The sequence below is a fragment of the Macrobrachium rosenbergii genome, chromosome 49, assembly GCF_040412425.1.
Source record: "Macrobrachium rosenbergii isolate ZJJX-2024 chromosome 49, ASM4041242v1, whole genome shotgun sequence".
NCBI classification, from domain to species: domain Eukaryota; kingdom Metazoa; phylum Arthropoda; class Malacostraca; order Decapoda; family Palaemonidae; genus Macrobrachium; species Macrobrachium rosenbergii.
Genome location: NC_089789.1, coordinates 15381615 through 15389114, shown reverse-complemented (window position 1 = coordinate 15389114; position 7500 = coordinate 15381615). Strand labels below are relative to the sequence as shown.

The following is a 7500-nucleotide window of genomic DNA, read 5'->3' as shown; positions in this document are numbered from 1 at the left end:
TTGAAGCTGATCAACCATTCTTTTTTCGTAATCTACATATCCCCACAAAAGCTACAGCTATATAAAGATATTTTTCGCACAGTTTACACTTTACTTTCATTTATGTTTTTTGTCTTTTCCTCCCCTGAATATTTGCATCATAAAAAACTTTTCTTTTTACTTGTTCGTTATTGTGGATTCAGTAAAAATAAGCGACACATGAGTTATTTATTTATTTATCTATTGTAACTGGATTTATTGTACTGAAATAAATACTGCACTACATATTAACGATGAAAAGAGTAAATAACCTTCCGGGTAATACACGAGATATGAAACGGGCAGCAAATCACTATTGCTTTCGGGGTAAATTTCCCGAAATGGGAGATTTTAATCGCCGTGATATGACGGACGGCGAATGACGCTGATCGCTTCATAACGGAAAAAAATACTTTATTGCTTTCGACGATTATTGTTCCCGGTTTCGTTTTTTCATATATCTATTTCAGACGACTCTTTTGACCTGCATAGCTTGCTTTCAGACCGTTAAAACTCCCGTTCCAAATGTACAGGAATGAAACCTTTCTCGATTCATCCGGTAGTTATCTATAGAGATATTGCTCTCCCTCTCCTTATATATATATATATATATATATATATATATATATATATATATATATATATATATATATATATATATATATATATATATATATATGTGTGTGTGTGTGTGTATATGTATATATATATATATATATATATATATATATATATATATATATATATATATATATATATATATATATATATATATATATATATATATATATATATATATATATGTGTGTGTGTGTGTGTGTGTGTGTGTGTGTGTGTGTGTGTGTGTGTGTACAGACACACACAGTGTGTATATAATATGTGTATATACACATATATATATATATATATATATATATATATATATATATATATATATATATATATATATATATATATATATATATATATATATATATGTATGCATGTATGTATGGATGTAATCACTTGTAATAAAGCCATTGTTATGCAATCGCCTGTTGCAGAACCTCATTTCAGGCACTTGGCCTCAGGTGGAGGACGACCCTGAAGCGACTGAACGACTATAACTTGACACAATGCGACACTGAACATCGCTGACGACCTCACGAAGGTAGGCACCACCCTGATGAGATCAGTTTCTGTTACAGTACACAAAGGGACTGACTGACTCTCAGCAAATACTTTCTGACAACGGTTTCCAATTCTTTGTTTGGTCTCTCGGAAGAGTTCTGAACTGAACTGAATACAGAATTTAGGCCAAAGGCCAAGCACTGGGACCTATGAGGTCATTCAGCGCTGAAACAGAAATTGACAGTAAAAGTCCGAAAGGTGTAACAAGAGGAAAACCTCGCTGTTGCACTATGAACCAATTGTTAGGAGAGGGTGGAAAGTAAGATGGAAGAAAGAGAATATGAAAGGAGGTGCAGTAAAAGGAACGAAAGGGGTTGCAGCTAGGGGCCGAAGGCACGTTGCGAAGAACCCCATCCAATCCCCCTTCCACACAAATGATCAACTCATTCATTTCCCATCTTCTTGAGCTGCCATGGATACACTAGATATAATCTCTTGGAATATTTTTGGCCTCAAGCGGAACATTCCTCCCTTAAACATGTTTTGCAAAAACTTCAAAGGCATCAATGCATTGCAAGAAACGCTCCTCTGGCCTCATGACCTTGCCATCTGCGGTTCATTGCATGAAGACTTCAGAGCTTTCTCGACCTCATCGATGCAAGTTACAGATCATATCGTAGCCGGTCGCCCGAAAGGGGGCCTTTCTTTCCCGTGGCACAAATCCATTGACAATATGGCGAATGTGTTGACCTATAGGTGCTAGATTGCTGGGGTTTCAAGTGACAGCAGGGGACTCTAAGATCCTATTAATTAATGCTTATATGCCCTGGGAAAAGAACGATAATTTTGATCAGTACTGCATGATCCTAGGTGAGTTACACAGCATTATTCACGATTCTACTGCTGATCATATTTGTATAATTGGGGACCTTAATTCTCATCCCACAAAGCAGTTTTATAATGAACTTACTCGCTTCTGTCAAAATCGAGCTCTCCGAATTAGCGATGTAATGCTCCTCCTTTCCTCCTCCTATACCTATGTACAGAACAGAACGGACACAGTTACAACTTCCTGGCTGGACCACTGCATCACGTCCCCTCAACTTCATGATTCTATTGTGACCTGCAACATATCTCTACGATCTTGCAACGGGCTATGATCACATCCCCTTACAGGTGTCATTCAGTACCCCATCCCTCCCTCCCTACCGTGAACCCCCTAACTGATCACCCACCTGCTGTTAACTGGGATTTTAAAAACCAACAGAAAACCAGATCCTTTAGGGGAACCACGGAAACCAGGCTGCGGTCAATAGCTCAACCGGCAGATGCCTTACTGTGCACTAACCCAAAATGTTGAAACGATCATCACAGGATAGATCTGAAAGAATTCTATTCGAATATAATTTCCGCTATGCTCGCCTCCAGCAGGGATACCTTTAGGTCTCGTCAAGGCAACTCTCGTACTGTACCTGGATGGAATGACTTGGTTAAAGATCTTTATTCACATTCACGAGAAATGTTTCTACTGTGGAGGCAAAATGGTAGCCCGAGGGAAGGACACTTTGCACTGGTAATGAGGCAAGCGAGAGCGCAGTTCAAACTTGCCCTTAAGCATTGAAGACTGAATGAAAAGCAACTAAGAGCTGATGCAACGTCTAGAAAATTAGAATCTGGCGATTACCCCGGTCTTTGGAAGGACTTTCAATCCCTAAATCCCAAAACTAAAAAGCTATCACAGAGAGTAGGAGAAGCCGTCGGTCACGAGTCTATCGCAAGAATGTGTGGCGATCACTTCAGCACTATCCTGAATTGCATAAACGATCAAGACTCCCGCAGGGATGTAAATAACCTCCTTACTGATAATATTCAGTTTCATTTCGCCGATCGTATTATGCCAGGTAACATCAGCGATGTCATAAACAACCTACCTAAAAATAAATCGCCCGGATGCGATGGTCTGCCTGCTGAAGCTTTCAAATTCTGCCATCCGATAATTTACATTTTGCTACCTGCTCTGTTCAATGCGTGCACAATTCACTAGTTTCTCCCAGACTCCCTACTCTTAGTTCAATTAATACCATTAATAAAAAACAAGCAAATGGATGCAGCTGACCCTGGCAGTTATCGCCCGACTGAAATTACTACAATTGCGTTGAAGATACTTGAGTCCGTTCTTCTAGTGAGGCTTCTCCCCTTTCTACACACTACTGACAACCAGTTCGGCTTTAAATCAAACCACTCAACCGACACCTGCATCTGCATCTTGAAAGAAATGCTGAACTATTACTTATCATCAGCCTCTCCTGTTTTCCTGTGTTTTGTAGATGTGAGAAAAGCATTTGACAGAGTAAACTACCAGAAGCTCTTCCTGAAGCTGCACAAACGAGGCACACTTCTATATCTAACTGGCATTTTATGTTGTTGGTTCTTCACACAGCAATTCTGTGTCAAATGGGGTAACGTACTGTCGTACACCTTCGGCTCCCTAAACGGGCTCCGGCAAGGGGGCATTCTCTCTCCATACCTGTTTAACACGTACACAGATGCCGTGAATGTCAAACTGAACTCACTCCCAATCGCATGCACTATCAACGAAACAACAATAAACAACCTCTGTTACGCTGATGATATGGTTCTGATTTCCCCATCGGTGCAAGGTCTCCAGCGACTCATCGACTCCTGCCGCCAATACGCAGAGGTATTTGATATCCTATACAACGAAACCAAGACCCAGTCTATGTCGCTGCTCCCGAGATCGCCTAAGCATATTGCAGAACCACCAATTTTCCTCGGAAATCATCGTCTGGAATTCGTGCATGAATTTCCGTATTTGGGACACATTATCATGGATGACCTAAGAGATACGGCAGACATAGAAGAGGCGTCGTAAACTATGTGCAACTGGCAACATGATTGCAAGGAGGTTTGCCTTCTGTCACCGAGAAACGAATTTGCTGCTCTTCCGCTCGTACTGTTACAGCATATATGGGTGTTCCCTTTGGACACACTATATCCGAGAGCCCATGAGACGTATCACTGTGTTCACAATGACATTCTGAGACGCCTCACAAACACACCTCGCTATCACTCAGCCACGCAGATGTTCATAGAAAACAGCCTGGATAATTTGAAAATCATTATGGCAACAAATCCAGTCTGATCACCCGACTGAGAAATATCAGGAATTCCTCATACAAAGCATCCTGAGCAGTGAGGTTTCAAGAAGATGATCTAAATTGTGGGAAAGATGGAATAATGAGGCGCCTGTTCCTTGAATGACTTTTTTTATTTTTTATTATGAAGTGTCATTCCAGAAAATATTATTATTATTATTATTATTATTATTATTATTATTATTATTATTATTATTATTATTATATTTCTCCGTTTCTTGTTATTTTTGGTATTTTTACTTTTTATTATTACTGTGATTAATATCATTGTAGAAGCTTTGCAATTTTCATTATTCGTATTTAGCCCCTCCCTGACTCCTGTAACCACCTAAGGTCTGAGATTGAAATTATTGTCTGCAATCTATTTTTTTATTGTTATTTTCATTTTTTTTCCATTATTCTCCATATAATTACTGTCATTACCGTTATCATGAATTCGATTTTTTCTACTTCTTCAGCAACTGTGTGGATACTGTCGATAATTATTTTTATCATATCTTATGTATCTAGATTCTGTGTATTGTATTTGTATATTCCATGTATATGGCCCTGAGCTGAAATAAAGCTTGTAATTATTATTATTATTATCCATGTGCTGATGCACTACCACTGCCCTACGTGGGTTCATCTTTATCGTTGTGTACGCAATTTTTTGTCTTTATCAGTATTTGGTTATACTAAAACGGTAAACAGATAACATGACACTACCATCTAGTCGCATCATCGCCTACGAGAGTAAGACACACGATCAAGGCAGCACAGAACTCCAGGGCTGGACTTTGGACAGAAAAGCGCCCCAAGGCACCACACTATGCCCATACCCAGAGAGGACCACGCGACTACCCAAGCAAAAATCAGCACAATAAACCAAGCACTCTTCACGATTTAGATATATATTTAGCTAGGATACTTAAATATTTCACATAACCCAATTTCCACCTTTGTACGAAAATTTATGTTCGTCAAAATTTATTATATCATCATTGCAAATATATTTTAGAACTAGTTTTTTGACGGACTAGAGAAGTCATACGCCCTATAAATATGGGTAGCACCACTCTATTTCCTTTGGGCTCTTGAGAACACCGCGATGTAGAGAAACAGCTGTCGAGTAAATGGAAGAATCAAGAAAATGCAGCCTATTTTCCCACTTATAAGAAAAGAATGTACAATACTCATAAAGAAGATAGAGAAATTGAACAGAAAGCTGATAAATAATCAATTAACCATAAAGTTGATTAAAAATTGCATATGAGAAAAACTTTGTCAAGAAGCACACACGCACACACACAGACACACACCCATACACACACACACACACATATATATATATATATATGTGAATATAATATATATATATATATATATATATATATATATATTATACATATATATATGTATATGTATATGTATATGTATATATATATATATATATCATATATATTTATATATATATATATATATATATATTTATAAACATCAAACCAGACCCATATACTTATATATGTTTATATGTGACATATATATATATATATATATATATATATATATATATATATATATATATATATATATATATATATATACACACACACATGAGCATTTTCTTCCCAAGGCAGGTGGAGCGTGATGAGTTTAACCATTAACCCCTAAGCAATTCTATCTGGATGTTCTTTCTAGCTCCTTGCCCTGCCACTCCTGGCGTTTACGAGGGTTATCCTCGAAGGGGTCTGCCCTTTTTGGGGGGTCCCCCATTTAAGAGCTCTCATTAGGAAATGTCTTATGGGATTTACGCGTTTACGTTCCTTAACTGGAATTACGACCTTTGACCATAAAACTTACTTTTTTATTATTCTTTAAGGTTAATTAATAATTTTTTCAAATTGTAAAGAAATTCCAAAGTTAGTAAAGTAAGAAAATCCCATGTATTCGCTTTCCTCTTGTCTAAAAATAATGGTGCATCGAATAGTGAAATATAAAACCCTCTTTTGCAAAGGCTAAAACACTCAACCCCAGCTCCGTTGGCGTTGATTGGCTTGTGTTTTCTTTCAGTCCCAAGATATATTACGCTCATGGCGTCGTTATCTCCTTCCAGTGCAGTCAAATGGCTCCTTTTTTAAAGCAGAATAATCTCTGCCATTGTTTGGATCTCTCTCTCTCTCTCTTCCTTTCATTTCTTTTATCTACACAATCTTGGAGAATACTGGCAGAGACGTGAATGCCCTTCTCTCGCAATGATTGCATTATCATTTCAAATCTACGCTTCAACAGATGCCTTACGACACACTTCTGTGTAAGTTATTATTTGTGCGCCAAAGCGTTTTATCCCTTGGCTGCTGAATTAAGTACCCATTCCTTCGGCAACTGTAAAACAGATATCAAAGGATTCAATCCTTTGGAAAAATATAGTCCGCAGTAGTATGTATGAAGTATATTGCTATATACAGGAAGCTTTCGCCAACTTGACCATTTTATTCAGGCTGAAGAGGCCAACTGACAAAGCTTCCTGTATATAGCAATATACATGCATACTACTGCGGACCTCATTTTCCCATTTAAGATCATGAGAAAGTGATATCAAATAATTCCATCCTTTCTTTATGAGACTGCTTCGAAAACTGTCGCTTGAAGTCTCTCTTGCCTGGACAGAACAGAAACAAGAGGTCCACACAAAGTATCCGCACAAAGAGACTCACTCCCATTTATTGTACACATTGCCACACTTCATTTGGCCCATACTGGCATACGCCCATCTTAATCTAACTCAACTAACCACTTATCAGCTATCTGGTATGGATCCTAGATTTTTATTTCTTTAACATAATGTTCATGTTACTTATTTTTATTGGTCAGTATTCTGTGGTATGTGTTTAACTGTGCCTGCAGAGTGTGTGTGTTTGTGTGTGTGTGTGTTTAATCAGAGTATGTTTAAGAAAATCCGCAGTGCCGCCTTAATATGGGCAGCGTATTACTTACCTTGTAATAAGTCAACTGCACCAGATCACTGCCATCATGATGAAGAGTACGGGGTTGCCAACTTCAAGCAAAAGCGCTCTCGTGGATCTTCAGGAGCTAACTTCTGTCGAGGGAAAAGGCACTGTGTGGAATTTAATTATTTATAGTTTGAACATTTTTTCAAAAGGAATCGAAAACATCTCAACATGACATCATATATATATATAATATATATATATTT

The 7500-nt window shown here is 37.8% G+C and overlaps 1 long non-coding RNA gene across 2 annotated transcripts in view; it reads right to left on the bottom strand.

Moving 5' to 3' along the window:
* LOC136832399 (uncharacterized) overlaps window positions 1-7500 on the bottom strand; it is a 72545-nt gene that overhangs the window by 20617 nt on the left and 44428 nt on the right. For both annotated transcript variants that reach the window (XR_010851174.1, XR_010851175.1), the window contains exon 3: window positions 7281-7383. This is a non-coding gene — a long non-coding RNA (uncharacterized lncRNA). The remainder of the gene's footprint in view (window positions 1-7280; window positions 7384-7500) is intronic.